General features: G+C 43.9%; 1 pseudogene; it reads right to left on the bottom strand.

The window, feature by feature from the left end:
- Positions 1-426: 426 nt before the first annotated feature.
- LOC103746749 lies at positions 427-12,334 on the bottom strand (annotated as a pseudogene).
- Positions 12,335-23,354: the final 11,020 nt, after the last annotated feature.

The raw sequence follows: 23,354 nt of genomic DNA, 5'->3' as shown, positions 1-23,354 counted from the left end.
ACAGGGTGCTGGAGAGATGGTTCAGCAGTTAAGAGTACCAGCTTCTTCCAGAGGACCTGGGTTCAGTCCCCAGCACCATCATGGTGGCTAACAACCATCTGTAACTCAAGTTCTGGGGGATCTGATACCCTCTTCTGACCTCCGTGGGCATTGCATGACATGGATGCACTTACATGCATGCAGGCAATACACTCATAAACATAAAATTGAAGTAATAAATAAATAATAAATAAATAAATATTTAAAAAAATGAATGCCATAGTAACTATGTGCCTTGGAATTCACTGTGGTTACTCCACACACCCTCCACCTCCAGGGATGAGCAGCTTTCCAGGTCCTTCCTTGTTTGTATGGTGCTATGCCCATGCTCATGGGTTCACACAGAAGATTTTCTCTGGGGACAGGGACAATCTCTCAGGTCTACAATCATCTAAGACTGCCACTCCTTGTATTTTTCCCCCTGCTCCATGGACAGGCCACCCACCACTTCACTGGTAGCACCACTGAGTCTGTCTTCAGGGCCAGGAAATGGCACATGTTGTGGTAACTATCTGCAAGATAAGACCAGGCACAGGGTGGCACGTGAGGAAGGCCCAGCATTCCCCACCACAGCCCCAGAGACAGAAGCTGATATAGTGGGCATGTAGATGACATCTTCTCTCTGTTCCTAATCTTGACTCCTCTGAAGTGACTGACCGGGGCCAGCTCTGCCAGGGCTAAGCCAGACATGTACCCTCAATCTCCTGAAGGTTAATGAATACGTAGAATTTGGGGCTCATCATCTGCAAGGCCTGGAAAGTTTGGGGATCTACAAGAACAAGGCCTAAACTAGGCACATTTGGAGAATCAGCCCAAGAATATCAACAATTAATATATTGAGCAAAGTGTGCTGGTACACGCCTCTAATCCCAGCACTCGGGATGTGGAGAAACAGTGAGCTTGGGATTCAAGGTCATCCTCAGCTACACAGCCAATTGGAGGCCAGCCTGGGCTACAGGAGGCCTTTTACCTCAGAGAATGAATGCATTTATATATTGATTAGGAAACAGATGATGGCTAGATGGGCAATTTTGAATAGCAGGATGGCACTGAAGTTAGAGAGGCAGTTCCAGCAGCATTATTATACAGCACATCCTCCCAGGCCCAGGAGCAGGACCTGCCTTGGACTGCTTGCATACAGAAACACTTCAAAGTCCGCACATCCTATGCCCAGGTTGCCATAATCTATTGGATCACAGTCTCTAGGGTGTTCGATCAGATACCAGGATTCTATAAATGACACCAGATAATTCCAGTAGTGAGGGGGACTTTCTGGGTGAGTTCACACACAAGCAGCTTTGGGGGCATGGAAGCAGGTTCAGAGGACTTGACTCGAAGGATCTGAGCTGAGCTGAGCAGTCGGTTTCTCTGCTGAATGCTCTGCCACGTAAGATCTTAACCGTATGGCACATTAGCTTCATCTGGGGACTTCAATGTAGGGAAGACTGAGTCCCCTTCAGAGAGGGACCGAGTCGGCCTAGGGGGAGGGTTTGGTGTCAGGGGAGGCTCCTCGCTCTATCCCGAGCCCTCAGATTTGCCCACTTTTGCTCTGTCTCCAGACAGACATTGTTCCTTTCCTCAGGTTCCTCAGATAGCTCCTGTTTCAGAGCTCTGCCCAAGTCACTTGCCTTATTTAGATGTATTAGGACAGCAAGCGTGAGGTGGATGAGGCATCATCGGGTGACAAACCATGGCATTCTGAGCATCAACTGAGGATTCCACGGTGATCAAGACAACAGAACTTTTTCACTTCACCAGGTTCTGGTGAAGTCAGTGGAGATGGCCTCATTTTCAACTGACAGAAAAAAAGTAGGAAAAGCACTTTAAAATATCAGCATATGCAAAGACCTTTGGAACAAGACTCCAGTCGCTCAGGAAATGATGCAAACTGTTGACAAATGGGATTCCGTGAAGTTAAAATCTGTGCACAGTGAAGGAGGTAAATGAAAAGATTCCACAGAACAGGAAATCTTCTCTGACTATCCATCTGCTTGGGGATTAGTATCGAGAAACCACAAAGAACTCAAAAAATGAACCAAGAAATTGAACATCCAGCTAATGAAATGAACAGAAATTCATGGAGACAAAATGCAAATGGCCAATTAAAATGAGAAAATATTCACCTTCACTTGCTATCAGAGAAAAGAAAATTTAGACTTCATTGAGATTCCATCTTGCCCTAGTCAGAATGGCAGTCATTAAGAAAATAAATAACAACAATAAGAGATGCAGACAGGGAACTTGTACATTGTAGGAATGTGAACTAACCAAGCCACTGTGGAGACCAGTATGGAGGGTCCTCAAAACATTAAAAATAGATCTTCCATGTGACCCAGCTATACCACTCCTGGGTATTTGCTCAAAGGATTCAAAGTCGACATATCGCCAGGCTCTTGAACGTCAGCATTTTATGCAGTACTATTCACAATAGCTAAGTTATGGAACCAGCCGTGGTATCCATCAACAGAGAAAATGTGCCAGAGTGGAATTGAAGTAGTGCTGTTTGCAGGAAAATGTGTACAACTGGAGATAATTGTACTATATGAATTAAATTGGTCTCAGACAAATGTCGGGTTTCCTCTCATTTGTCGGTGCTAGATTTTATACACACACACACACACACACACACACACACAAAGTAGAAGCAACATTGTCTAGAGAATCAAAGAGTTAATGGGAGGAAAGACCAATGAGAAGCCGGAGGATAGTGTGGAACGAAGGAATATGCTCAAAGTACATTAGATACTTGCATAAAATGGCCTTAAATAATCTACTTTAATAAAATAAAAGTTAAAAATAATATTAAAAGTAGGCTCTCCTTTTGCCTTTACACAAGTCACTCAGCCCTGCTAGTTCCTGGCTTCATATAAATTCCTCAATTCTTTACTCTTCATGGACTTTTCCTGCTTAGTATTGTTTTAAAATGCAGTGTTATTTGTGCTGATGACTGAGTTTCTAAAGTCCCTTGTTCAGCAGCCTGGGGTCCAGGCCCCACTCATGTCTCCCAGGTCTCCAGCTGGGCTCAGAATGCTCCTCCCCAGCTCTGAAGGGCTGGCTCCTCCTCATCCCAAGGTCCTGTCCTCAATCCTCACCTTGGAGAAACTTTGTCTGATTAGGTGTAGTGACTCTGAATCACCCTTTGTTCCAACTCCTGTGTTATCTGCATCTGAAACCACCTCCTAATCTGTGTTTTCCCTCATGGTCCAGCTTCCTCCTCTGACTGAAGAGCCAATGAACTTGGAACAGGGACTGAGTCCTGTTCTCCACTCTGACCCCCAAGCCTGGAGAAGATCTGAGACTAAGGAGGGGCTCAGTAAACATCTGCTGAGTCATCTCTGCTTTTACCTTTGGAAATGACACTATGCGTCAATTGAGTCTAGTCATCCAGAATGGGGGCTTCCAGGGGCTTCTGACAGGGGTGAGCGCTCTTAGACAACGGCTGGTCAGGTAGATATTCACATTTGGCTTGTGAATGAGAGAAGGTACCATGGCAACACCCATGGCTATGCCCACCCATGCAGAGGAGGCAGTAATGAGCCCCAACCCAGGGAGGTTCTGCCAGGGGAGAAGGTAGACCTCACACCTGGGAAAATCTATAGACATCCATCCATCCATCCATCCATCCATCCATCCATCCATCCATCCACCCTTTGCTCATTTCTATTATTTATTTATTTGGGGAGACAGGGTCTGGCCTGGAACTCAATGTGTGGACCAGACTGACCTCCATTTAAGAGATCCACCTGCTTATGCCTCCTAAGTTCTGGAGTTAAAGGCATGTGCCACCACGCCCGGCCCTTTGCTCATTTCTAAACCCATCCTTACATGCCCCTACTCAGTCATCCATCCATTTATTCATGCACATATGAGTAAAACCTGTGTAGACATTGGGAATCCATTGGTAAACACAACACTGGTGTTTCTGCCATTTTTAGAGCTCCCATTCTAGGTGGAGGCAGACAGAGTAGGCAAAGAAACTTAGAGGGGACCAAAATAAGTTTAAACAAAGTCAGCTTTATGACAAATTCCATTAAGACATCTAACAAGGAAGATGTCAAGAATGGGTCTAAGCCTCAAAGGAAGAGAGGCAAGGAGAATATTTAAAGAAAATATTGAGAGGTACCGCTCTTAAAGAGCCATTTAAAATAACAGTACGAGGCTGAGGAGATGACTTATTTGGTAAAGCACCGAATATCTGAGTTTAGTCTCTAGTACCTGCACCAGAATGCTAGCACGGTAGTGCATGCCTGTAATCTGCACTGGGGAGCACAGGCACAAAGATCCGGGACATGCTGGTCATCCAGTATGGCCAAATTGGTGAGCTCTAAGTCCAGAGAGAGATCATATCTCAAAAATAAAGTGGAGAGTGATTGAGAAAGGAACCTGATGTTCACCTCTGGCTTCTTCATGCATACAAACATATGTACACGCATCTGTACTTGTGTGGGCACATATGCTCATGTACACATACAGACAAAGAAAATAAAATAATAAAAAAGGCCTCCCTGAAGACTAGCTCTCAGAGTTTTGGAGGATTATGCGAGCTGCCAAGGGAGAAAAATCAATCAATAGTCCAACCCCAGCTTTAAAGCCTAATAACCACAACAATGACTGGCACAGTAAACTATATTGGTGCAGTGGTGGCACTTTTATCTTGGGGGTCATCAACAGCTACTTAATTGAACTTAAAGTCCACTCAATGAGAGGGAACTCATGTGTGACACTGTAAACAAAAATACACATGGCTGGAGAGGTCATAGATCTTAGAGAAAACCCTAAGTCTGACATTCCTAGACAAATGTAATTTCTTACTATATGCTAAATATGGATCCTTATATTTACAGACAAAGTATGCCAGCCACCACTCATCAAAGAAGCTTCTTTTGCAACAGATGGACACTATTACAGAGGTCCACAACTAGTCACACATGGAGAATAAATGTCTATGAGATGGCCAATCCTAAGTGACACATCCACAATGGAACCACTACACCTAAGGCTTAGGGAACAAAGTGGAACAAGGGGTTAGAGAGAATACTAATGCATCTCTCAACTCTCATCAACGAAGTTTCCATATGCAACAAAAGATCGTGAACACAAAAGGACACAAATGGCCGGAGAATAGAGAACAAGAGTCTGCAGAGTGTGGGTCCTGGAGAGGACGCCGATATTAAAATCCACCCACCAAGGGGCCTCAGAGATCATTGTAGAAGAGGGGACAGGAAGATTGTAAGAGCCAGGGGAGGAGGTGCATGACCAGAGGGAAACAATCTTACAGGCTCCTGGGACCCTTGCTCATATGAACTTACAGCGATGGTGTCAGCACGGACAAGACCCACAAAAACCCAATCAGACAAAAACATAGCACAGAACTGGGGAAATGGGCAGCAGGTCCCAACCTTAGCCAAAGGACTGTGGGCAGCCGATCACTGCTGGGTGAGGGAGAGTTGATCTTCTTTTAAAAAAATTTTATTTATTATTTTTACTTCATGCATATGAATGTATTGCCTACATGTATGTGGGTGCACCCATGTCATGTAACGCCACGGAGCTCAGAGAGGCTTAGGATTCCCCTGGAACTGGAGTTAAAGACAGTTTGTGGCCGCCATATGGGTGCTGGGAATTGAACCTGGGTCCTCTGCAAGAGCAGTCAATGCTCTTAACCACTGAGCCATCTCTCCAGAGTTGATCTTCTTTAAGGGAGTGGCTGTAGATAAGGTGACTAGACTCCAGTGGATGAACTTACACCAAGAGACATCTGGGTACACAAACTTGACTCAGTAGGCCTTATCATATATGATAGAATGCATGAAATCTGGTGGGGGGCTACGAGGGAGTGCAGGTGTGGATGGAGAGAGCATAAAGATGATTAAGACGTTTTGTATGAAATGCATGAAATCTCAATACAAAATATACATTGAAAAAATAATGCCAATAAGTGGAAGAGTGGACGATGGAAGGGTGTCAGCTATGCCAAGTCAGGGTCGGGGATGCCTGTTGAAGCTGGGAAAAAAGCATGTTCAGGAGACCAGAAGTTAAGGAGCCCAGTGTCTATGGTACAAGGCAGTGTAGGGGCTGTGTACAGAAGGGGCAGTGGGAAATGCGGGGGATTCAGTTGAAGAGATCATCACGATCAAGATGATCTAGAAGAGTTGATGGAAAGGAATAGACTTGGGATCACTGAGGGACAAATAGGAGTTTGGCATCACATACAATTCCCTGGTAGTTCCACTGAGATATCACTGCTCCCACCTGGACAGAGATACTACATTCTAGAAAACATTGGCATCGAGGGAGCAATCCCATCGATAGATATAACTGTCAACTTTCATCTGTCCTCCCCAGGAGGATCTGCAATTGATGTTCACTGTGACTGTCTCCCTGGAGGTCCTTGTGTGAGTGCATACATGAGGCTGTGCAGGTTGTGAGGTTTCCTGTATTATAGGAAAGCTCCTTACCGAGGCTACCAAATATAGCACCTCCTCCATGGAAGAAGATGAGGCCTCGTCGGGGCCTGGAAGATGGCGCCTTAGGCTGGAACAGCCTCACAGGGATCGTGCCAAAATGCATGTCCTTCACAAACACACCGTGCTTGTTCTTTGTCACAAAGGTATCTTGTGCAAAGTGGCAAAATTGAGGCATGGAACAAATTTTCGTCTTCTGCAGTAAATTCCCCCATGGAACGGTAAAAAGAAAGAGATAAGCTGGATCCTTTCAAGACACTTCCATTCTCTACGCTCTGTAGACTCTTCTAGTCTGCTTTCTATTGCTGTGATGAAACACTGACCAAAACCAGCTTGGGGAGGAAAGGGTTCATTTCAGTTTGCAGTACAGTCCTTCGCTGAGGGAAGCCAGGGCAGGAGGTGAAGCAGGAGCCTGGAGGCAGGAACTGAAGTGCAGGCTACAGAGGAACACTGCCTGCCAGCTTACTCCCTTAGCCTGTCTCAGCCAGCTTTCTTACGCAACCCAGGACCACCTGCCCAGGGATGGCACCATCCACAGAGGGCTGGATCATCCCACATTACTTAATCAAGAAAAAAAGAGGGAGGATGGGAAGTTGGGAAGGGGTGAGGGTGGATGGTGTATCTGGGAGGAGTTAGGGGAGTATATTCAAAATACACTTTATGCATCTATGAAATTCTAAGAAAATTAATAAAAATAACTAAAAAAAATCAAATTCACAAATAACAGTTCTACTTTCCTTAACAAACTATCTTCTATCATGTCAGAAACCTAAACTCCTTTTCTGTTTCAATTCTCCACAACTTTACTGTTCTTTTTAAAACTCCTTTAAGTCATTGGGACGAATCACTTCTTGACGGTTCGCACACTAGTAGACAGACCCATGGACCACATGAATTATTAATATAACAAATTAATTTCCAGTTAATTTTTCTTTTGTCTTTTCAGCTTCCTGGAATCCAGGACTGATCTTAAGAAAGGATATTTTTCTTCTGTCCTTTCAGACTCCATAATAGACTGACATTTTATTGGGGGAAACCCTTGCCTAGGAGATATTAAAGGCCTAATGCTTTGGTTGATAACTATTGGCACCAAAGCATCCCAAACTGATCCAAAACCAATCACAGATTCTAGCCTGCCTCAGCAGACTGAAGCCTTATATCCTTCACTGAGGTTCTTTTCTTGCTGTACAGCAATATTTTAACCAGCTGGGAGGGCTTACTGATCCATGGCACTCTACCTAGGCAGGCACCATAGGCTAGCCCTTCTCCAATTTCTGGCCTTTGTAAAAGCCACAGACATTCTCATCAGAAATTTACTCCATGGGTTTCCTTCATACTGATTATCCCCTGTGCCAGGTACAGAAGCGAGAGGGGACCAAGCTCATTTAATGGTCACACTGTCCTTAACAAGCCCTCAGCACAATGTCTGGCACACATCACTGACTGGAGCATGTTAACTAACACTGTTAGATTATGGTAGATTTTTGCAAAATGCTTTCCTGGGGCTGAGGTTCTATCTACCCTGGCAAGACACGATCATTAAGAAAATTTGGGCTGGAGAGATGACTCAGTGGTTAAAAGCACGGGCTGTTTTTGCAGAGGACCCAGGTTCGATTCCCAACACACACATGGCGGTTAACAACCATCCGTAACTCCAGTTCCAGGGGATCCAATGCTCTTCTGACCTCCGCAGGCATTTCACAACATGGGTACACTTACATACATGGAGGAAATACACTCATACACCTAAACTAAAACTAAAAACAATATATAAAAATTTTAAAAAGAAACAAAATCTACCCATGTTACTGTCAGATGTAAGAAGTAATACAGAATCTGAAACTTCAGGGGATGGTTGATGGCCTGGAGGAACATCAATAATGAGGAAGTGATCTATGAGAACCCACATGCTGACTCCCAGAACCAGGAGGCAACGAGCAGTGAGGAGGATAGCCACAAGGAAATCTTGGTGCTCCTGTTTCTTCAGAGTGATCTGAGAAAAGTCTGCTTCCTTGGAAGACTTTGTGGAACTTTCTTACCCACAAACCTAGGCACCTTTTAACTTGCAAGGCGGCGGGTGGGCCGCATCCTTTTCAGGAAGCTCTCTCACATCAGTAACATCCTCGTGTGACGGGATTGCATCAAATCTCCTCCTGCCCTCTGGAGAGGCTCCTGCCAGCTGTAGCGGAGCCCTAGCACCTTGTCTCTATGGCACGACAGTGTTCATCACACCACCCGGGGAGTCACCAACCTGGTTAGAGAGAGCTGTCTAGGAGGCACTGCCAAGTTTCGATCTGGGCCCTGTGAGATTGGGAAACTAACTGAAATCATGTAAGGTGCCCTGTGACTCTCCTATGAAGTGTAAAATCAGAGATTAGAAAGGTGCCAAGTGAACCATGATGAGGAAGAAAAGGGTGAGGTGTGTGGGACAATCCCTCCGGCCCCATTCTTGTCCCTCCTCTCTACTCGCTAGCTTCATTTGCACAATATCAAAATGAGCTTCACAATTGTGCCTTGTACCATTGAAATCTACCCGATGACTTTATAGACATACACACAGGTGCCAAGGATCCGGGTGCGACCGATTATGACTAATAATAATCAGATACATACAGATTAGAGATGCATGTGCCAACATCTCAGTGCTATTAGCAAAAACTTTCTGTAAGAAACAGCATATTTTAAATTTTAAAATGAAATGGAGATCTTTTTTAAAGGTTAACAACTCATTCAATTTTGTGTCTTATGGGGCTTATACCAAGTTCAAAACTGTGTAATTGTGTAATTCAACAGGAAACCTAAAAATTTTATAACCATATTTGAAAGAGATGTATCTTTGCTCTGGAAACTGTTATTGAGTATGTTAAAGCTGAAATGAAACGCTTCTTCTAAAAAAAATTAAAATAAAATTCATGTTGTATTAAAAAAACAAAACAAAAAACTCTAAGCCTGTCCCCAGTGATGTGCTTCCTCCAGCATGGCCACACCTCCTAAGACCTCCCAAAACAGCACCACCAACTTGGGACAAATGTCCAAATACTTGGAACCTACAGTGGACATTCTCATTCAAACTGCCAAGTTGACAGCCAAAATTAGCTACCACAAGTCCACCCCTTGTCACACCTATTTTCTCAGCCTTATTTTTTGGTTTGCATTACCTTTGAGTCATTTGGGGTGTGTGTGTGTGTGTGTGTGTGTGTGTGTGTGTGTGTGTGTGTATTTCCAAGCTAGTGTTCAATGACCATCATGGATGCTGCAGATAAGAATCACTATACAGTTTTTCATTTCATATTCTTAGGTCAAATGGAGCCATCACTGTAAGGACTGATCAATCAATATTTGAAGTCACTCTGATGCCTGCAAGAGACCCAGTCGAGATCTTGTTGAAACAAACAAGTCGTGAGTGTGGTTCAGAGGAGCTAACCTCATAAATGGCAGACATTGCATCCCAAACACATTTAGATGACCAATTATTTGTCTGACGAAAGTTCTTTTCTATGGGTACTAAGACTCTCCTCATGTTCTCTCCCAATCTTTATATACTAAGCAGCTTTGCAAAGCTCAGTCTCATGAAGAAGGCACTTTTCCAGTTTATACCAGGAAGCCACCTTGCAAAGTCAGACTTGCAACCTCTGTGTTTTTTCTTACTCACTCTGACCTTTATAATTCCTTTTGGCTTCTTCTTGGATAGTGGTTTAATTAAAGGGCCTCCCAATTTTTAATTCATTTCTTTAACATCTCTTATAAGTATAAACCAGGAAGAAAATGTCCTATATGACTACAGCAATTTTCTTTACTAAAAAGTTCTAAATTAGGGGGCTGGAGAGATGGCTCAATGATTAAGAGCACTTGCTGCTCTTGCAGAGGACCCAGCAGCCACATGGTGTCTTACAACCAGCTGTCTGTAACTCCAGTTCCAGGGGATCCAATGCCCTTTTCTGGCTTCCATGGGCACTACATGCATAAGATGCACATGCAGGCAAAAAACTCATGAATAAAATAAAAACAAATATTTTTGTTTTAAATTAGCATATACATCGTAAATAATAATGGGTTTCATTATGACATTTAGCGCATGTATATAATGTCTTTTATTATATTCAACTCATGTTGTCCTCTCTTGTCTCCTTCCTATTCCTGCTGATCTCATTCTTCTTCCCAACTTCTATATTTATGTGCCTTTTCCTTGGGGAGTGTAGCCCAATTACTCTAAATTTGCTTATAGGAATATGTGTGAAAGGTTATCTGCAGAAGCAACTTAGTGGCTATACCATTAAGGAAACCGTCTCTCTCTTTCCCATCAACCGTTAAATATCTATACATCCTCAGGGAGGAGTGGGGCCTTGTAAGTCCATCCTCCATCCATATTGATAGACCCAATCCTGTGGAGATCTGGTGTAGATAATCATAGCCGGTCTGAGTTCAAGAATGTAACAGTCATGTCATGCCTAGAGGTTAGCACTCCACACAACTTCCTCTGCTTTCTCTACCTGTTACACTTTAAAAAAAAATCTTTTTAAGATGGGGTCTCCTGTAGCCTCCGTTGTCCTGGAACTCATTGTGTAGACCAGGCTGGTCTCAGTCTCACAGTGATCCACCTGCCTCTGCCTCCTGGGTATTGGAATTAAAGGTGTGTGCCAGCACACCCAGCTTTTACATTCTTTCTGCCTCCTTTCCTGCAATGTTTTGTAAGCCTTGGAGGGAGCAGTGTAGATGCTCCAGTTTCTAAGTCCAGCACAGCAGAGGTTCAGAGAATCCTCAAAGAAGGAAGGAAAGACAGCGCTTAATTAGAATCTCAAGAATGGGGACCAGAAGTCTCTCTGCTGAGGGAACAGAGGCTCTGAGTTTGTGTCCCACTGTGTATTTATTGTCTTAGGTTACATAAATAGAACAAACACAGACCATGACTCAGTGCAGTCTTATGAAAGCTTCCTCAAGACATCTTGGTATTCTATTTTAAAACAGAGAACTTGTTTGCTGTTGGGGAACCCTGCTGCTAGGGTTGTAGTCCCCCATGTCCTGACAGCTCTAAGGGGCTCCGTGCTATATGGAAGGACTCTCCTTCTCAGCAGCGGGCCTCTGCTTTCTGCCTGACTTACCTGGAAGGTGCCGCCAAGCACGGATGCCTGACCTTATTTGGAACATGACCTTTGGCATAGTTACCTGGAGTAAAAACTACCCCCAGGTTTTTTCTATATGATAATTAGGCACTGCCTGATAGTCGGATGATAGGAGCCCACTGCCACATGTAAATAAAGCATACTATGAGCTGAAGCATTGGCTACTGCCTCCACACTATATTTTCCCTGACCCCCACTGGATAAATGGAGCTGTTTCACTGAGTCTGGAGATGTTTGTATCACTGAATCTGCCTCCCAGGAAGGGCTTTCTTCCGTCAGTGCTCACTGGCCGTCCTGACCCTGTTCGTTGCTTCTGCTCCCTTTGTCCTCGTGGACTGGTGGCCAATGACCCACGAGGGAAGGGAGAGACCCCACAGTTTGCTAAGTAGGAAGCTAGCTAAATATACCAAAACTTATGACCTGTGATTAGAGTGCTCTTTTCTTATGGAGTCTGAGGTCCAGAACACTGCACGTTCCTTTATCTGCCTCAATACCCAGGTCGGTGCAGCTTTATGCTATGTAGACATTTGTGACTGCAGGTGCCATTACACATAGTCGAGTGTGAGTCCAGCAGCGTTCAGGTAAAGCAGTTTCCCCAACAGTCAGTTATTTTTCAGTTCTGTGACCCCAGTTATGAGCATCTACAGTCACCACTAACCACTGCAAAAAGATGCTTCTCTTACCGAAGCTGACAGTGGCACCAATAACCATAGTTATCTAGAAAGCCATTTGATGGGCAACTCATGTCTATTTAGCAAAACAATAGCAATAGTTTCCACTAGGGCTTATGACCTTCCCAGCCACAGGTGGTAGACCAGATTTACAGTGCTAGGCATGACTTCCCTCTGGTGGAGCGGGTGTTAAATCCAATCAGAAGGTGTTTAGTTATTTCCATTACACTCATGTCACTGTTGTACCAGTGGGCACATCTTGCTCTGCAGGTCTGTAATGTGGTGTACAGATCCCATAACTGAGTGGGACTGTCAATAGTTCTTCCCTCGAAGCCTGTCTAGCACCTTCCAGCATCAGGAAAACTAGACAGCAAGAGCACCCTTCTCGCTGGTAGCATTTGCAACAAAAGACAAATGGGTCAGCCAGGCGTGGTGGTGCATGCCTTCAGTCTGAGCACTTGGGAGGCGGCTCTCTGTGAGTCATCACATCCTTTTAAAGACATGGATCAAAATCAGATTTACACTCTAAAATAATTCCTGTTTATGATACTAACAAGAAAGTCACAGTATCTTTTGTGAAAGTCTCTGCGAGAGCCTTACCAACAATAAAATGTAAGTCTGAGACACATGAATTTAGAGTCCACAGGTCTTCACTTCAAGAGGAGTTGACGATGTGTATCTAACCATACCTTTAAAAATATTCTCAGGGGCATGATTCATATACTCACCCAATCTCTAGGGGCACCTGTAGGAAAATTAAACACCCAAAATGTGAGGAAGCCAGCTTCCCAAGGGATGGCAGTACAGGAGAGGCCAGTGATGCTTGGTCCAGGAAAGAACAGTGAACTCAGTGTTGAGTATCCTAGGTTCTTTTGCAATATTTCCTTTTACCTCTTTGTGTACAAGCAAACACGAGGAGAACACTAAGGCAACGATCGATAGGCCGTCTTCGATTCACTCACCTTTGGTTTTCATTTGACGTAACTGGACCACTTCAGAGCAGGTACCTCAAGAAAGGATAAGTCGATATTTTTCTATGATGTAGCTTGGACTCGGTATAAAGAGAAAGCGGAGAAAACTGGCCTCAGGAAGGAACTTTAAACTGCAATATAACTTTACAACTAGATTTTTTTGTGTGTGTATCTTCACCATCTTCTGCCTCTGGGACTAGGATGGGAACCTTCTGCTCGAACCAGCCTGGTAAATGGATGGAACTAGAAGATGATATACTAACTGAGGTAACCCAGACTCAGAAAAACAAGTGACAGATATGCTACCTAATTTGTGGATCCTAGCTCCAAATCCTCAGATGTTGGTATATATCCTGATGTAACGCTAGCAGCCAAGAAAATGGAAAGTAACCATGGGGGGAGGAGTGGGAAGAGGGTGCTCAACCGAGGGGCCTAGTGGGAGACAGGCATTATTAAGGGGGAAATGGGGAAAGTGGGAAGATTTTTAGCTGGAGAGGGAAGACAGAGGGTAATTCAGAGGTAGAGAGAGGAAAGAGAGATTAATAATGCTTGAGGAGTATAAAAACCAGAGGGAGCCGGGCATGGTGGCGCACGCCTTTAATCCCAGCACTCGGGAGGCAGAGGCAGGCGGATCTCTGTGAGTTCAAGGCCAGCCTGGTCTACATAGTGAGTTCCAGGACAGCTGGGGCTACAGGGAGACCTGTCTCAAAAAGACCAAAATAAAAAATAAATAAATAAATAATATAAAGACCAGAGGGAAATGTAGTATTTAATAAGCCTACTGAAGAATACAAATAATATAAATGTGAGTGCATGTGTATAGCTGAAGGATATATAACAAAAACCACAGTGCCTGACAAGGGAAACCTCCCTTCTAGTTGTTGGTCAGAGCAGTCAAAGACGCTCCCAAAATAACTCAGGCTATTGCAACAGCCCTTGATTGTCTCCCAGAACTTGGAGGTAAGAGCCTATTGCCAACGACATGGCATACTTCAGACACAGGACTTGGAGCAATTGAGCTGGAACTGACCTGTCCTCCCAGAAGACCAGCTCTCAGTATCAGTAGCTACTATGCATGTTGCCAAGGGACAAAAAAAACAGTGATCCAACCCAGCTGTAAAGGCTATGAGCCACAACGGTGGCTGGCCCAGCAAGCTATCTCTATTAATGCAGAAATGGCACTCTATCTTGGGTGTCTAATTGGACTCTAATTGGACTCAAGGCCTGCTCAATAGGAGGGAAATCATGCACAATACTGTAAATATAGTCAAGTACACATGGATGGAGAGGTCACAGGCACTAGGAAAAAACCCACTGTTGTTACTTGTCTAGACCAATGTAATTTCTTACTGTGTCCTAAATATGTATCCTTATATTTGCAAACAAGTGTAGCCCTCATCATTCATCAAAAAAAAACTTGTTTTTGCAACAGATGGAAACTATCACAAATTTCTACAACTGACCATATGCAGAGAATAAGTGACTGTGAGGTGCCCAGCCCTAAGTGACACGTCTACAATGAAATCTCTACATCTCAAGCTCAATGAACATCCTGGAAGAGGGCCGGAGAGAATGTAAGAGCTGCAGGGACAAGACACCTGCTGCTAGTTAACATTTTATAGGCATGATAGAGAAGTTGCACCAATGAAATAGCCATAGTCTAGTCTATACAAATCTAGCCATGGTCTATACAAATCTAACAAGATTTGTATAATGACATAACCAGTTGACATGTCAAGGTGGATGGGAGAAATGCCATGAGGTCCCACCTCCAAATGAAGACCTACAGGCAATCAATGGATGCTGAGAGAGAGAGAATGGAAGATGTAATTTTCTCTGGGGACTGGCTCCTTGAGATGGAATTTAATCATCAGTGGGCAGCCCTAAACATGGAAACACACACCACCATTAAATGGACTCTGTGATATATATGCATATATGTGTGTATGTATATATATATAAATAATCATATATAACAATAATAATCATGGATGGAGAGGTCACAGGCACTAGGAAAAAACCCAAGCTGGTTGCTTGGTGACTGGGAGAGAGGGAAATAATGCCAATAATGAAATAAAAAAATAGCAAAAATAATGAAATGCAGAAAAATTTAATACAAAATATTCATTAAAAGTCAAAAACCAAACCAAAACAAACACAAACAAAGAAACAAACAAAAACCAAAGAAAGATACTTTCAGATTTGGGATGACGGCATATGGGTCACCCATATTACAGGACTGCTCTGATTCATTTTTGTGGAGAACAAAATGAAATTTTCAAGCCGAACAAGGATGTGGACCTTTGAATATGCAGGTATAAAACTTCTCAACCTGCCTGATCTAAGTGGGTTTGAATTTGGAAATCAAGAGGATCATTACTTGATAGGAATCTGGAAGAAAATATATCATTACTTGAGACATTAGGCCACATAATCAATAATGCCCAGAGCAGATTATCATGACTAACCTTGGACCCAACAACAACAACAACAAAATAGAAAGACTAATTAATTATCACTGTCAGGTCAGGTAACCGAGAACCACGATGCTAATAACCCAGAATTTAGTGCAGAATCTGACATCAGGTTGATTTGAAATATAAATCTGGATGCTGGAAACACATTGCCTGAGTTGTTGGGTATAAATAGATACAGAGCATTCCACTTTAATGAGGGCACAGGTTCTTCCATTTAAATATGCCTGCTGTGGTGATGCACGCCTTTAATACCAGCACCCGGGAGGCAGAGGAGAGTAGATATCTATGAGTTAGAGGCCGGCCTGGTCTACATAGTGAGACCCAGGCCATTTGGAACTACAAAAGACCCTGTATCAAACAAACAAAAACAAGCAAACTATATATAGTTGCACCTGCATGACCACATGCATACACGTACACACACATACAAAGTGTGAGACCCCCTTGCACTGTATCAGTAAAGGCTTTCTCTGAGTCTCTGTGTAGTCATATGCCAAAATAATATATTCTAATCTTATTTGAGGAATAAAAATGGAAGCTAATTGTCATCCAGTAAAAGCAGATCTTGTCCATTTATGTTATAAAATGAGAAGACCTGCAGGATAGTTTATAGATTTCATCCACTGTCCTTGAACCCAAAGACATCCTAATGTGCATCTTCCACCTAGCCTGAGAACAACCACAACCAGAGGCTGTCCAACCAGCAGTGTCAAGTCACACACAAGGCCATTTGGCTGTTGTTAGGGCTCCATTCTGGTTGTTTTTTTTTTTTGTTTTTTTTTTTTTTTTTTTTTTTTGAACAGGGGCTCCTTGTAGCCCCAGCTGTCCTGGAACACACTATGTAGACCAGGCTGGCCTCGAACTCACAAAGATCCACCTGCTTCTGCCTCCCGAGTACTGGGATTAAAGGTGTGCGCCACCACACCCAGCCTGGTGTTGTTCCCTTGGGCTGCCTGCCTTGGCTGAAAACTTGGTCCAACCTTGCATTCGGCTGTAATGGGAAGGACTAATTACTCCCCAGCTAAGGGCTTTTTTTGAGAAGTAAAGGAAGTGATTTATGGAAATGGGCACAGAATGAGTTTTGCAAAGGCTGGCTCCTGCTTTTCCCATGATTCCTTGAGCATTTACCATGTGTTTAGCAGTGACAGTGTGACACTCTGTATGTGGGAAAAGGCAGCTCAAAGGAATCAAGGCTGTCGGTAATCCTGAGGTCATGGCGACTTTTAATTCTTATTGGTCACAAGATGTGACTGGACCCTGGGAAACACAAAGTTAATAATAGTTGGATGAGCTCTATAACCACTCTACCAGCTTAATCTGGTACTGAATTAGTAAACTGAAGTTGTTATTACTCAGCAAGCTTATGAATAGGAAGGTGAGGAAATGGAACAGACTCTACCTGGCGGATAAGAGACCTGTGACCTGCAATCTGGGCCTTTCATCTCCCTGAGGAAAACACCAATGACCTTAGAAGACCCTCAGCGCCTTACACTGCCTCATCCACAAATTCCCTTCCTCTGCTCACTTGTCCAAGCCACACTAGACTGTGCTGGGCCCCAAATGTGCATGTCCCTGTACCAGCTTGCTGTACCCAAACCCTAAAACCATTTTTCTTTGTCTTCTTATTTCTCTATAACTTTACTATTCTTTGATAAATGGCCTATAAGCCCCGATGCCTAATCACTGCTTGAAAAGTTTGGAAAACCTCATATGCTGTATGAAACTATTAATATCACAGAAACTCGCTCTCCAGTTATTCTGTCCTTTGTCGATGGGCCTCAGAAAAGTTTCTTAGAGGGTAGAAAACTTTATCCCTTTAGCTCTATAACGGATTAATTTTCCACTGGCTACATAGATCCGTTCTTTGGGAAATATTAAGACCCAGTGCTGTGGTTTGTGACTGTCGGTTTCAGACGTCCAAAAAAGATAACAGCAGCAGACTCTGAGACGCCTCAGCATGTTGGACTCTCACACATGTAGTGGAAGACTCTTTCCTTAAAGAGAAAAACGATAAGCTTTATCCAACCAATTTAAGGACTCATGCTGCCCTATCGGGGCAAGGACATCATGCATCCCTCCCTTGCAAACATAAAGTGTATAACCCCCCCAGATTCTTTCTTACCAGACATCTACTCCTTGAGTTTCTTCCTTGCCTTGGTGGTTTTGTGTGTCAACTAAGATTAGATGAGGAAGAACACAGAGCAAGGGAGGCTCCACCATACATACTGCATCCCTTCCTGTCTGCTCCCTGCTCCCCAGCCTGATCTGCTCAAAACCCCAAATCAACTTTGCAGTTGCTCCTCCTATTGGATACCTTCTGTTTTCTGTGTTCTTAGACTTTGACATCTAGAGCCTTGGTCACCCAAAAGGAACTGCCCTTCTGCTCTAGGTCCGTTTAGACAAAAAACAACTGAGGGAAGAAAGGGTATATTGGCTTAAATCCTAGGCTACCTTCAATCATTTTGGGGAAGTTAAGGCAAGAACTCAAGCAGCTAGGTGCCTGTGTTTATTTATGAGTGATGAATGACCAGAAAGATACAGGAAGGGTCTGTGGAGATCACTGACCTAGACGGCCTATCAGAAAGATCCCTCTGATCAGGTAGATTGTAGCCATTGCATTTGTGAACTCACAGCAGTGGCAGTGACCTGCACACAAAGAGGACATGGAGGTGGGAAAGGGATGTATTGGAAGGGGGGATGGAGAGAGGCGGGAGGGGTGCATATGATCAAGAAACATTGGCTGTGTATATGAAATTGTCAAAAAATAAATTAAAAATATGAATTGGGGGCTGGAAAGATGACTCAGCAGTTAAAAACACTGGCTGATCTTGCAGAGGACTGAGGTTTGATGACCAGCACCCACATGGGCTAACAACTGTCTGTAACTCCAGTTCCAGGGGATTTAATGTGCTCTTCTGACCTTTGTGTATGACACAGATGTACTAACCTACTTCTTCACAGATCTGAATCTTTGGATTGAAGAAGAGGCCAGCTTTCTTTGAAGGGCTGTGATTTTTTTTTTTAACCAACTATGTATTTTATTTCTATTTATTTTTTAAGTCATGGTCTTTAAGTTATGTTGCCCTGGTTGGCACTGAAATGCCCATTTTTCTGCCTCAGCCTCTTAGCTGGTTCCCCGTGTAAAGTTTAAATTTTCACCTAAACTGTTCCCCAACCTCTTTATGCCCACAAGGATTGGCAACTATTTTCCAGATGGACTCTGCCCAGGAAAAAATGAAATATTGTCCTTTTCCAGGAATCATTAGACATCTGTTATGAATGGAGATTGTTCTGAGGAATAACATTGATGCTGAAGTCAGAGGGACTTACTGTGGTCAGATGACAGACCAAGACTATCTTCAAGGAGACTTCTTGGTCCACAAACGCCTTCACGCTGGGATGTGCTCTGCAGCAGGTACACTGTGAAACTCACTCATACTGACATTCTGACCACAAAATGGAGGGTCACTGTGGTAAGAGGACTCACACTAGAAGGGCCGAGACCTTCCCCTCACTGTCAACCATAGTAAAACAGAAGTAAGCTGCATCCCCTAGGGCTCTAGAACTCAAGGAGGTCATAACAGACTTGAAAGAAGCACTGATTCCACTCACCTTTCTGGAATGTTCAGAAGTCAAATGGACTTTGGAGAATGACTAGGTGATCCTAAAATTACTTATGTGGTGACTGTGACCCCAGCTGGTCTCCAGCTGTAGTAGCTTTCCCGAAGCAGGTAAACAAAGTCTGTGGTGCTCAGGAAGCAGTCATTCATCTGCCTGATGTTCTTTCTTCATACCGGTGAGAACAGTAGGAAACCTTTGCCCCAGGGCTTTCTGTTGTCTGCTCCTAGAGTTCTCAGAGATCCTAAGTATTCTGATATTCCAGAGAGGGTCACCACAATCCGCTACAATGATGGCATTTGCTTACATGTCTGGTATTCATGAGAACACCACAGGAAGACATATGTGAAGTAGAAGAAAGGATCTTGACCGGCAGCTCTTGATGAACCAGGACCACAGTGAGGCCACCCATGGTTCAACAGTGTGAGCAGTATTAAAATATGCCTTGATGGTGGAGGATTGGCTACTACCTGTGTACCACTTCCATAAAAATGATGTGTTTTGTGTGTGTGTCTGTGTGTGTGTGTGTGTGAGAGAGAGAGAGAGAGAGAGAGAGAGAGAGAGAGTGTGTGAGCACATGTATGTGCGTGCATATGGAGCCCAGAGGTTGACATCCATGTGTCCTGCTCTGTTACTGTTTCCCTTACTTTCTGAGACAAGATCCCCCACTGAACTTGGAGCTCACCATTTTAGCTAGACTGGCTGCCCAGTGATGCTCTAGGGTCTGCCTTTTTCCTCTGTGCAGATGCTAGGGTTATGGCCGTGCTACTGTACCAGATTTTTTTTCTTTTGGTCTTTTTTGAGTCAGGGTTTCCCAGTAGCCCCAGCTGGCTGGAACTCACTATGTAGACCAGGCTGATCTTGAACTCACAGAGATCTGCCTGCCTCTGCCTCCAAAGTGCTGGGACTAAAGGTGTGAGCCACTGCTCCCAGCCTGCACCAGAATTTTTACATGGGTGCTGGGGATCTGAACTAAGGTCCTCTTGTTTGCACAGCAAGTACTTTACAAGTGGGAGGCATCTCCCCAGTCTGCTGATTGGTGCTCTTTGCATATTTCTAGATTCAACAAGGCAACACATACAACAGATGTATTGGCTGTTTCAAGCCAACTACAAATTGCTTATTGTCTGCCTGCCTGTTTCAAGTGGCAACTAGAGCAAGACATGCTCTATAGTAAATTCTGGGAATCAGAGAAATTGTATGACAACATGAGAATCCTATGGTATAAGATCAGCCAGTACACTCATTGGATGCTCTATCAAGCTGTGTCCTTGTGGTTGGTTCCACATGGTGGACCCCATAATTATGAATACCACTTTCTTTGCAAGGGCCACATGTTCTTTTGCACTGGGCCTGTATCCATTGTTTGGAAGCCACATATTAACGTGATCTCTCAAAATACAATAAGTTGCACTCCTCTTAAGAGAAGAAAGCCTCATCTAAGATCTTTGAATTTTAAAGAAATACATTAGGCTGGGCATGATGACACATACCTTTAGTCCAAGCACTTGGGAGGCAGAGCAGGCAGATCTCTGTGAGTTCAAGGCCAGCTTGGTCTATATAGTGAGTTCCAGACCTGCTGGGGCTATAGGGAGACCTGTCTCAAAAAGGACCAGAAAAAAAAGAAAAGAAAGAAGAAAGAAAGATGTTAGCCTCAGTGCCAGGAGTGAGGATACCTCACTCTCACCTAGAGTTGCTGGTCAGAGGTGTCTTGGAGGGCCCCAAAACAGTACAGACTACTGCCATTGCTCTTGGTTGCCCACCAGAACATGATGGTAAGACCCCATTGCTGAAGTCACCACACACATTGGTCATAGGACATGGAGAAATCAAGTTAGTACTGACAAGAAGAGTCCTCCCTGATGGCTAGCTCTCATAGTGCTGGAAGGTGCTATACAGGCTGCTGGGAGAAAAAGTCGTCAATAGTCCTGACCAGCCGTGAACCCTGTGAATTACAATAATGGCCACTGTGGCAAGATATAACCACAGGCGCAATAGTGGCACAAACGGTAGAGGGATAACCAACCACTTTCTGATCAGATTTAATGCCTGCCCCATAGGAGGAAACACATACCTGGTACTGCAAATCTGGCTAGGAATCCATGGTTGGAAAGCTCGCAGGTCCTTGGGTGAACCTATTACTATTATTTTGCTAAATGGTCATAGTATCAAACTGTGACCCAAATTCTATTCTCTCATAAGATTATACCCATGGATTAGTGCAGCTCTCAGGCATCATAAGAAAAGTTTTGTTAGTAGTGGTTGGTATAGAAACTCACAGCTGGTCCAAGTACGGAGAATAAGTGACTGTGGAGTACTCAGTGACTTGGACTCCTCTTAAGAGAAGAAAGCCTCATCTAAGATCTTTGAGTTTTAAAGCAATATGTTAGTCTAGGCTGGGCATGGTGTCCCTGTCACTGAGCCTCTGGGACCATCTCAGAATTAGAGGCAGAAAAACGGTAAGAGCCAGAGGTTGGTCCGAGAGGACCTGAGCAAAACAATGTCTTGTGGACACGATGAGACCGTTGCTCTCATGAACTCACTGCAGCTGTGGCTACCTGCACACGATCAAGCCAGTATGCATGGGAAGGGGTCCTTGAGCTCCTCCCCTAACAGGAGTTATGGACAGTTGACAGTGTCTGGGAGGAGGTGGGGAGCCAGTTTTCTTTAAGATGGCTCCTGGCAGATCAATTATGATCCAGTAGATGGCCCTGTACCCAGAAGTATGTGGACAGCACAAGTTGGGATCATTGGGTTATTAAGTAAAAATAATGATAAAATAAAATATTTAAAAAGAGGAATATATTGGCCTTAAAATGGGCCCAGACAAGCCCCAACTCACTGCCAGGGCTCTGATGGATCATTTCACACTTGCAGGCTCTTCTGCGGACTAAGGCAGATTCGTGAATTGCTGATATATTTTTTGTCTTTGGATTAATGCCTCAGGCCAAACAGAAAAAAAAAATTAAATGGTGAAGGTAGTTACTTGATTTCTTAAGGTAAATCTTGATTGCCAATCACATTAGGGCAACTTGTTGGGTCTGCTGTGAGTTAGCTTGGGTCTAAGTTTAAAATCTTTTTTTTTTCAATTTATTTCTATTTTATGTGCATGGGCGTTATGTCTGAATGTATGTAAGTGCACCCATGTTGTGCAGTGTCCGTGGAGGAGAGAAGAGGGTGTTGAATCCCCTGGAACTGGAGCTATGGATGGTTGTTAGCTGCTATGTGGGTGCTTGGATTCGAATCAGTTAAGAGCAGTTATTGCTCTTAACTGCTGAGCCTTCTCTCCAGCCCCTTGGAATCTTTTAGAGAGAATCCTTAATCAGATGATAGAGATGATCAATTGAAGATTGCACTCCAGCCTCTGTGTCCGATTATTCAAAGTGGCTGAAGAAGATGCACAGTGAGGGAGAAATTTCCAGAAATCAAGGTCTGCCCACTATGAGAGGTGAACTCTGGGAGACCCTACACCCTGCGACTGTCCTGTGTTTGTGCTGCTTGAGAGCAGAGGTACTGATGTCCTTTGATCCAGATTGTAGTTTTTTTAAAAAAAAATTTATTTATCATTTTTATTTTATGTGTATGTGTGTATTGCCTGCATGTAGGTAAGTGCACCTGTGTTGTGCAATGCCTGCGGAGGTCAGAAGAGGCTGTCGGATCCCCTGGGACGGGAGTTACGGACAGTTGTTAGCTGCCGTTTGGGTACTGGGATTCAAAACTGGGTCTTCTGCAAGAACAACCAGTGTTCTTAACCGCTGAGCCATCTCTCCAGACCCTCCAGACTGTACTTTTAAGAAGAGAAAAATATCCTTGGAGGATGGTGTTTCTTCCTGGGACAGAGAACAAGCATATTTACTGCAGACTAAGACTAAGGAGACAGGTCAGGTAGGTTTGTTTGTAAAAGATTCAGGTTCCATGAAATCTGAGTTCCTCAGCTGTGATGCAAACCTCCTATGCACATACACTCTAGGCTTCTCTGTGTCCTTCCTCTGGG

The sequence above is a fragment of the Nannospalax galili genome, unplaced genomic scaffold (assembly GCF_000622305.1).
Source record: "Nannospalax galili isolate Female #2095 unplaced genomic scaffold, S.galili_v1.0 scaffold1745, whole genome shotgun sequence".
Lineage (NCBI taxonomy): Eukaryota > Metazoa > Chordata > Mammalia > Rodentia > Spalacidae > Nannospalax > Nannospalax galili.
This window is presented reverse-complemented; position numbering and strand designations above follow the sequence as displayed.